Here is a 10580-nt window from a genome sequence, read left to right on the forward strand (position 1 = left end):
TCCCCCCCAAATTTCTGCACCAATCCAGGCACCTTTCTGGCAAGTGGGGTGGTTTTCCCCTTATCCGCATCTTGAGCCCTCCTCTCCTCAAGCTTCGCCGTTTGCAACGCGAGCTGGACCTCCAACGCCCTGTACCTTTCTTCCAGGCTTGGACCCGCTCCAGCTCCAGCTCCTCCGGTTCCGGCTGGTTCGCTCATGATGCCCTCTGCTTGCACAAGCTGCTTTCAAAGTCTGTCGGATTGCTGTGATGGGATAATGAGCTGTTGTGCGTAAAAGCTTGATCCCTCCTGGCTTTGGCTTGTCAGCCAGCCTGAGTCACTAACGGAGCTCCCAAAGCATGACTCCGTTAGTCGCTGGTAGAATCCGACAGTGGGCGTCTACGGAACTTACTCCAACATAAAAGCTGTTTGACGGACATGCGCCTCCTGGACTCTCTGCGTGACAGTTTCCGGCGAAGGGTGGGAACTCCTAAAGGGGCCCTTGTTACCTCCTCACTGTTCTCACTGGAAGTATCCCATAGCCTCCCCTCCGACTCCCCTTCCGCTGGAACTCCTGCTCTCCCCCTGCTGGTTCCCTCTTCTGCTGCAGAGTCTCTCCTATGCTCCTGGAGCCTTTCCACCACCGGTCCTTCCGATGGCAGTTCCCTGACACTACCCATACAATGTGCTACAGTACAAACCAGTTGGGTAACATTCGATTCTATGCTGGATTTTTTCCCCTTACCACATTTCCCACAAATTGGAAGAATTCAAATTAAAGGGGGGGGCGGGGTAAAAGTGCAGTTTGCCACTTGGATGAGGACAATCTCATTTGGAGAATCCTTAAAAAATGAAAATATTGGATAGATCAAATCCACTTTAAAATGCCTTGTGTACATAGCCTGTGTGTGTATCTTTATGCATGTGGGGCTGAGTGCAGGAGGAGGAGGCTTTGTGATATGATCGACAGACAGACAGACAGACCTTCTGAGTGGACAAAAGCGGTGCGTGTATATGTGTGTGTGTGAGAGAGAGAGAGAGTGACTGAGTGGAAAAGGTGAGCTTAGCCTCGCCCCCCCCTCCCTTGGCACATGGCATCTGACCCACCCCTACAGGCTCTGCTTGGGATGACTGGCCTATTAAAGGACATTGAACTAAATATCCTTTTCCTAATTTTGTATAAGAGTTCATACGTACTTGAAACCCAAGGAGAATCAATTTTAAATTATGAGACAACCATCTGAAGTGGAAATAATTATGAAGGAAGAGAATGGAAACTGTGGAGATCAGCTTGGGATAGAAATATTATGCAATTTATTCACCGTTTACTCTGTCTTTCTCAAACAGAAAGGTAAACAATTTTCTTGCCATTTACTTGCCTGCTTCTCAAGCCGCACACATAGTCATCCTTGACCACAGATCTTCCAAATATTACAGTGCTGACATGATCACTGTCACTTGTGGGTGGTGTCTGACGGGTGATGGAAAACCAAATACTTTGTATCTTCAGAACCACAAAGTTTATTGCTTCTGCTTCATCAGAATGTTGTTCATAAGTAGGTTGTTTCATTGAGTTATAAGTAGAGATTATTAGGGCTCTCCATAAATTGATGAAAATAAACATCATTGTAAACATACATGAAGCCTGAAAAAATATCCCTAGCCACAGGTTGGATGAAAAACTAGCCAGTTTAACTGCTCCAAAACAATATGAAACTACAGTCTGGAGGGAAAGAATCCAAGTATGAAAACTCCACTCACTTTGGCCAAATGTTAGGTACCCAAATGATGTGAATACAGAAAAGTATACGGCCGCAAACAGAGTCAAATTAACAAACTCAGGAAAAGCTACTGACATTGTTTTTTCTGCAAGGCGCACATTGTACAAGAATCTGAAATATCGGTATGGTTTCAAAATCAGAAGGAAGACCAAAAAACCTGAAATCATCATGTAGAGTTGATCGATTTGGGAAACTACATGGAAGGGAACAAATTGTTCTGGATTAAGTAGATGAAATTCCAACAATGTAAATGCCAGCTTAAATTTCAGTGCAATTAACAACAGAAAAAACATAGAGGTTGTCTTTATTGCAAAGTTATTTACGTTAGTTGCTGTTTGAAGATAACCTATCCTTTCTTGACGTAGCATGTTAAATTCATCAGCAAGATAAAAGGCAAGAATATACACTATAACTCCATACACAACCCTCTTAGAGGTGGGTTCATACTGGAAAATAGAGAGTTTATAAGAATGAACTACCAAACTTGAATTAACGACACCTACATCAGTAGTCTCAAATACGATAGAAATGCTGCAGAATAGATCCACATCGGGATTAAAAGTTGTTAACTCAAAAATCACTGCCCAGGTCCGATTATCAAGCCAGTTGTTTCTTTGCAGATCATCCATCCTCATTGTTGTATTGGGTCGTTGCTCTCCAGGAAAAAAATAAAAGGAATATCCTCCAGGCCCGTATGAATCTACAACACCATATGATTTATATTCCCATTGGTCAATGTCTGACTGGTATGTAAATCCTTGAAAACTGCTGGAGTGCTTGGAAGTTGGTTGATCGGTTGGGATTGTCCATGACCCAAGATAGTTACTTTGATCTTCTGGATCACTGTTATATTTATAGCGGCAGTGGCTTTCACTAATCATATGACCTTGTGCAAAGTTGCGAGCAGGGAAACATTCCTTTTCAGTATTCTTCGCTCTTACTTGCCTCATTCTGGGCAAACCAAGAATTTTAGACCAAGATTCTGAAACATAGGTAGGGTGGTAGTCATTATGTATTAAGGGCAGAAAGACGTTGCTCGTCCACATGTAAATATGCTCCAGCTTATTTACATCTGATAAACCAAACGAGAATTGATTATATATAGCTTTATTGTAATAAAAAGTGGTGGTGGGTTCTGCGGAAAATGCAGCAATGAAAACACAGGATGAATAGACAAGGTGAATTACAATGTCCTTTACAAACACAAATGCTAAGTGTTGAGCCCTTACTCTTTTCCTCAAGACTATGACTTCATCCTCTGTTAAAGGTTCATATTCCTTGCTGTGTCTAAGTTTGGAAAGATCATGGTGAAGCTTTCTCAGATCTTTCTCATCCACACTTGATTGGATCAGCTTCATATTCTGGTACTGTTCTGTGCTTATCCAGGGGATGTTTTTACAGTATTTGAGACTTATAGTACTCATAGCAGATATGAGAGACAACTTCATGGTTTGCAGCAAAAACACACTCTCAAAAAATGATGTCATGGATGCTATAAACCACTCCATTGATGTTGTATAGCCATAGGTCAAACCATATAATATAATGAAAGATGAAGAAACTCCAGATATGAGAAAGACCAGTGTCCAAGAGACATATCTGCACCACCATGAAAAGCGTGGCATTTTATTAAAGAACATGAACTCTGGGTGCAGCTCCTCTTTTTCGAAAGCAGTACTTGTGTCCTTGTCTGCTGCATTATTGTTGCTAGCATTGCTTTCTGATAGTGGCAGGTGCTGGTCTTTCCCATTTGAAGATGCTGATTTGCCTTCTTTCTCAAGGGTTTCAGGCATAAGAGAGGGGCTTCTTCTTGACCCATCTCTCGTGTTATGCAGCAAAGGCTTTTCCTCGGAATATGTAAACAAGATTTGTATGGTCAGTTGTAAAGGAATAGAAAACAAAGCGCTCACAAATCCAATATACATGGATTTCAGATACCGTAGTTGCACTGAAAGAATCTCCCGATCGTCTGCACCGCTGAAGAACATGATGTTGAATAGCAAATTACACAGCATTATTACTAAGCAACAAGATACCCTTTGCACCCTTGTGAAAGAACCGGTGACAACCTGAGAAAATATTGAGAGCCATATATGATTGTCTTCCAAGTCCTTGGCAAAGCTTATCCAGAAGTAATCCATTTTATCTAAACTTGATTTTAGGTTTTTAGCAACAACTGATCGTTCTATTTTGCCATCAGCCTTGCCAAGACCTAACCAGTTTCTACATATAAACAGCCAAGATTTTTTAGTGTGCATATTTTGCACTTTGATTCTGCTTAAGAACCAGTTAGGGGAGGACCCCCCTGTATTGTGCCAGACATGAAGAGAAAGAAGGTCCCCTAAATCATATTTAGTAGTTAGGAGAAATGTGTCAACAGCTGCACGAAAGAGAGTTGGAAACTGTGGGTGTTTCAAGTGATGTACATCACTGACACCATTTTTACCTATCAATTCAAGAAAAACATCTGCTGTGGTTCCTGATCCCAAGCGACTTCCTGTGTATACAGTGACCACATAGCGCACTTTATGGTAGGGGTCATTGTCAGGTAAAACTAGTATTTTGTTTTTTCTTTTCAAATCAGCTTTATCTTTGATCATGGCCCAGGTAGTACACAAGATGTAGCCTGAAAAAATGAAAAACACAGCCAGCATTGTCACTGGGTTTGTGTCAAAGTCTGCTGAGAGGACCTTGTTTATATCCAAAGGATTAGGGTACAAAATGAAGCTGCCAGCTACAAATCTGACAGCATGAGAAGCCTCCTGTGATTGGCGTCTACTTCTTGTTGTGCTATGGGCTTTTGCTTCACAGATGCAGTGTATCTTGGACCAGGTGGTCTGAGAGCCCAGACGGCACAATCCTTCTTTCCACTGTTTCTGGATGCCATCCATACCTAGACAATTGGGTGTATAAACAGCAATGCGAACAATCTTTCTGGTTTGTCCTCTCACAATTGGGTGTGATTGTAGTACAACTGAAATGTTCCACTTGCTTGCTTTACTGCCTTGGAGTGGAGACTGAAGCAATGACTGAGGAAGACAAAGTATGCGCACAGCCTTAAATGCACAGTTAGTGATGCCAGGATTCATTTCACGTGGTGCTGGAGGTTTGTCATGGAAAACAATATAAGAAGCTATTGGAGAATGGCTGACATTGAGTCCCAGATAGATAGATATGTTGAAAGTAACTTCCATATTGCACAAAATCTGGATAAATACATACTTGAAGTTTCCTTTGACTTCAATACTAAATCCACCAGTTGTTTTGGAAAGCTTTTTATCTGGCCCAATTGTCAGATTAAATGTTGCAAAGTCCTTATTTTTCCTTGCCATGATAACTTCCACCACCTCGGGGGTAATCCCCAAGTTATCACCATTAGCTTTGACTCCTACCATTTTGAATCCAGTCACTACTGTATGAATATCTGCTGCCTCTGCCATCCAAGGGAAGGGATTCTCTTCAAACATATAATGCACTGTGGAAACCACAGCATCTGCTGGTAACTCAATGTGGTTCTCCTGCTTCAGCTGAGGATAAAAGTAGTTCTTGCATTGTCTTCCCTTAGAGAAAGTCCTAGAAACCTCCCACTTTTCACCTTTCCATAAGTGAATTGACCAGTTTTTAGCTTCCATATTAGTTTCATGTTCCCCAGGGACTTTACCTTGTAAGATGAGGTCAGCTAATATTCCTGTCACAGAAATTATTTCTTTAATTGCATTGACATTGACATTTCTATGGTTTAAGAGAGAAGCACTCAACACATTGGACAAGCCAGTAAATATACCATTGCCAAGGACTTCTGCTTCCTGAGACCCTAGATCTTTGTCCCTGAGCCTTTTCAGAGCTTCAGTGGCCTCTTTTAGTGTTCTGACCGCAAACAGTTGTGCTTTCCTATTAACTTCATTAGCATCCTGTGTCACTTGACAAATACTTGAGACCGTTTGGGCTATCATCTGTATTTCAGTCAAAGGAATCACTGCAGACACATTAAGGAGGATTTCCCGCAAATCACTTTTAGAGCCTTGACTGGTTGGCAAAGTCTCAATATTATTTAATACAGAGGCCACCATATAGGTAAGAAAGCCTATATTAAAGTAATCTTTAGTTTCAAGGAAAAAGGACATAGGGCCACTTTGCCCACTGATTAAACCATACAGTTCACGGAGAAGAACAGTTGGTTTACTTCTTGGATCATAAACATTTGCTTCCAAAGTTACTTCAGAAAATACTCCATAGGCATCATATACTTGAACATATATGTCTAAGGCATACTTTTTAGATGGAATACCAGCAGGGAGAAATGATGGAGGGGTTTTTTGCTGATGACCAATATACACTATTATTCCAAATGTATTATTTTGCGCAGAAGATATTGCAGTCATTTTTGTTAGATCTGAATGTGCTATCACTTTGTATGTAAGAGGTCCATTTTTTTCTTCAAATCCAGTACACTGGACAATGAATTTTGTACGGAATGCTATGCCTTCCCTTGGATAAATGATACATTTTCCAGTCTGAGGTGGAGAGCTAACATAAAATGAATGCCTATAAACAGCTGATTGTTTTCCCTTTGTGCTTACTTTCAGGCTAAGAGTATAGAATTTGTCTTCCATGTATCTGAATGCCAATGAATTTATATGCATGTATGGCTTTGATCTCCCAGTTGTAGTTTTGGAAGCCCAATCAAAATGTATTTCCTTAGAGTCTGCTGAAAGAAGTGACCAAAGGTAGACTGTTTGACTAGTTTTTGCACAATTTAGACATCTTGCGGACAGAATGAATCGCTCTGTTACTTTGATGGTTTTCCCACAATTTTCTAAACAAGTGGCGTCCAGTATTGGTACAGAACCAGGCAGCACATGAACTGTTTGGAATGCATGGGCTGATTTGTGCTGCTTCAGAATTACTAGAATAAAATAATATTTTGTGTTTGCCTGAAATGTATTAGGTTCTACTTTTTGAACTGGAGCACTTGAATGTGTCCAACGTATATCTACTTGATTTGGACAGCATTTTCCCTCTGGGCTCAACCTCATTGTTGAATAGTCCGATTCCCGTTTGGTGCAATACCAATTAAAGGTGATTCCTTCAAGGGGGTTGGCTGAATAAGGATCAAAAGAAGCAGACGCATCCAAAGTCCAATGATCAGAAACACCAACTGTCCGGAACAAACCACCAGCTATGATTGCTACCAGGTCATTTTCTAGAATTTGGAGAAATACTGAATCTGACTCCATGATTTTTATATTATATGCAGGAAGGTACACTGTCATGGTCATATTTACATGATGAAAGCCATAAAATAAGACATTTCTAGGTATATGAAATATGATTCCACTTGTATTTATCTCATCAGGGAGCTTAAGAGGATTTGGCCAGTCTGGAATAGAATATGCAGCTTCAAGGCTATAGATTTTCCACAGTATATCTATATTTGCACTTGTCCTGCACTGTGCCTTTGCAGTTGCTTGCAAGGTAATTGCTGACTCTCTCTTATAATGTATGATTGGATCAGAGAAATCGGGTTTATGGATTATAGCTGTCAGTTCATGACAGTAACTTTGCTGACAGGCCACTGTTGGGTGTAGGACCTTTGACGCAAAAGTATTGATACTGGCTTTTAAAACAGCACGTGCAAGTCCACTTTTGCTGCAATTCACTTTGGCTACAAAGCCCATGTATTGTGAAGGTCGGATAGATAAAACAGAGGGAGGGAGAAAATGGGCAGCATCTTTGACACCGTTACTGTAAGAATAAGTGCTGTTCCAAAGGAGGTACTCTTTCCTGGAATCAAAAAGTTGAAGGTCAAAGGCCCACTCACACTGCAGCAGTGGATGTTGCACGGGAATAAACCACACAATATAGACCAAACTTTTGTCAGGAGAATGTCCATTGAAAACGTGAACTTCAATATCTTTTTCTCCTAGAGACCTGAACAAAGTCCCTTTCCGATTCAGATACACATGAATGCTGAACTTGGACAATTGCAGCTGCATGAATTCAACAATGATCAGGTAACAGAGGCTCTGCTCTTCGTAAAAGATATAGTGGGAGCTGTAGCCCTTCCTAGTGGTAGGAGGAGTGCTGTCTTCCTGTGTAGAATAGTACAATCCCAGTGTGTGGCTAAAAATGTAGATGCCTCTTCTAGTTTTCTGTGGATTGAGTGTGAGATAAGTTGCGGCTCCAGTGCTTGCTCTGAAAATCAAAGTCTCATTAAAGAAATCAAGTTTTCCTGCCAGCTTTTCAGGCATCTTCTCATTAGTACGAAAATAGACACTGGCCACCACTTTCTCCCTGGAATTTTGTGGCTTGCGAACAGCACAGAAATCACTTTGCAGAGCAAAAGGATTATAACTGTAGGAGTCAGACCATTCCTCCATACCCTGCACATCCACCAGTGTGTAAGCTGTTATTTTGGAGCTGAGGGGTTGGAGAGTCCATGAAAGATTGAGGGTCCTGTGAGGAAGGCTGAGCAGTGTGGAGGAGGTGCTGAACACATGGAGCAGAGTAGGCTGCACATAGAAGCTCAGGCTACGTCCAAGTGGAGGCCCATTCTCAATATGGAGTGAAGCGGTGTAGAATCCACGGAGGTGGTAGCGCACAGTTATGTAGTAGCTGTAATATGATGTACATGCTTGGTGCATTTCTGCATGAGGATAAACAGTAGATGCAAGTGGCTCGCTATAGAGGTTGCTGGGGATGAGGAGGTCTTCAGGAACACCCCCTTGACTCTTGAAGCGGTAACTCCAGGTGGAACTCTTGAGGCGTGCACACCAACCCAGCTGCACTGGTTGCCACTCATGAATAGGTAAAGTACGTGGCGAGAGGAGGAAAAGACGGACATCCTGCCTGGAAATTTCAATTGTTAGGTTCTTATGAGCACATGTGGCTACATGGCACGAAAGGGATACACACTGCACTGTGACACGAATAAAAGCCCATGGTGGATGGAGGCCTCCCCGAGTCAGAGCTGCACCTAACACCAGGTCACCTGACCAGCGATGTGTATTCTTTACCAAGATGGAGTCCTGGTACCACTGACAGTGAGGAGGGGGTACGGTGTCCAGCTTTTCCTCCTTGATCTCTGAAGGCAGACTTTGGGCTCTTGAATACTTCAGGTCAATTCTCTCATCCCAGAAGCATGAAACACGAAGTTCATTGTCATGCTTCTGATAGACACGGTGTTGTGGGTTTGAGCAGGTGACCAACAGTGGGGGTGGTAGAAAACGAAAGGGTACAGCTGTTGCATACTGAGAAGAGTAACAGAAGAGGAAGACAAGAAGAAGCATCTTTGGTCTGATGGTTCAGGAGCAGCAGCTGACTGCCAGCATCAACAGTTCCACACACAATAATTGTTTTAATTCTAGAATCTTTTACCTGTTGCCCCAAGCAACTAAGGTTCACATGCAATACAGAAGTAACATTTCTTTATATATATATAAAGTTGATCCTGATCTTTTTAAATATAAAGCAATGATTATGTTTGTGCTGTACAAATGAATAAAAGGTTATGTATATTTACTTGAATAAATTGCTGGCTGTTTGCATTTTAGAAATTCCATAGGCTATTATTTTGCCTTCATTTATTTGAAAGTAGCATGCAGTAATATTGCTAGACTCCCACTGGGTCAGAAATTATAAACAGTAAATATAGTTGCCTATTTCCTATACATCAGTACAGTGGTACCTCGGGTTAAATACTTAATTTGTTCCGGAGGTCCGTTCTTAACCTGAAACTGTTCTTAACCTGAAGCGCCACTTTAGCTAATAAGGCCTCCTGCTGCTGCTACGCCGCAGGAGCACGATTTCTGTTCTCATCCTGAAGCAAAGTTCTTAACCTGAAGCGTATGTAACCTGAAGCGTATGTAGCCTGAGGTACCACTGTATAGGTTAAAATTACCTAGAAAATATAGACACTTGTTAGCATCAGCAAGAATATATATTGACATTTTTAAATTTAATTTTTATATGAATGATATGGTTAAAGTTTTAGATGAGTTGAAATTTGCTCCTGTTGCTATTTTGTATCAAAAGTTGTTATTACTGATGTATTTCTTTTATCCATGATTTGATTATGGATGAGGAAGCTGAGTTGGTTTGCATTATCAAGACCTGTCTGGATGAGCATGGTGGAGATGGTCTCACCCTTCTCACCCTGCTTTGCCCACCTGGGTATTCATTGGAGCAATGGGCACACTTTGGGGTCAGATAGAATTTACTGTAGTCTATAGGAATTATTTCTCTCCAGGCTTTGCCCTGCTTGAATGGAGACCTAGAGGGCTTGTGCCTGGTACTGGACAGTTGGTACAGATTAAGGATTCTGCCTCACTGCCCAGCAGTCTCCCTGCCTGAGCTGACAGAGATAGTCTTGGAGGTGGAATTGAGGACTCCAAAACTGTTGGTTCCATTAATTCTGGGGCGGCTCAGGACCTTATGGCTGCTATGTTGAAGTCCTGGCTGATTTGTGGAATACACAAATGCCCTTGGGCCATGATAACTCCTACATGCCTTCTCCTGCTTTACCTTCTTCGTTTTCTTCTTTGATCACTTGTAGCAGAGTAAGATTGTCTTCCATGAACACAGTATTAACAGTGAGTCCGTTATGGGGTTTTGGAAGATGCCTGTGCATGAATCAGATCAGTGCCTGCTGACCACTACACAGTCTTTGCAGTAAGGCTCTGTTACGATAGCATGCTGCAGCTTTCATTTGCCTTCACAGCCATTGTAACATGTCACTTATCTTCTGCCTATTTTGCCATTGAGGACTTCCTGGATCATTCTTTGTCTAGTGCAGGGATAGGCAACCTAAGGCCCTGGGGCC

General features: G+C 41.9%; 1 pseudogene across 1 annotated transcript; it reads right to left on the reverse strand.

The window, feature by feature from the left end:
- Positions 1 to 1269: 1269 nt before the first annotated feature.
- LOC309370984 (polycystin family receptor for egg jelly pseudogene) lies at positions 1270 to 9191 on the reverse strand (annotated as a pseudogene). The gene has a single exon. The product of its transcript is annotated as a polycystin family receptor for egg jelly pseudogene (transcript).
- Positions 9192 to 10580: the final 1389 nt, after the last annotated feature.

Source organism: Podarcis melisellensis, assembly GCF_964234715.1.
Source record: "Podarcis melisellensis genome assembly, chromosome: 5".
In the NCBI taxonomy this organism is placed as follows: Eukaryota; Metazoa; Chordata; class Lepidosauria; order Squamata; family Lacertidae; genus Podarcis; species Podarcis melisellensis.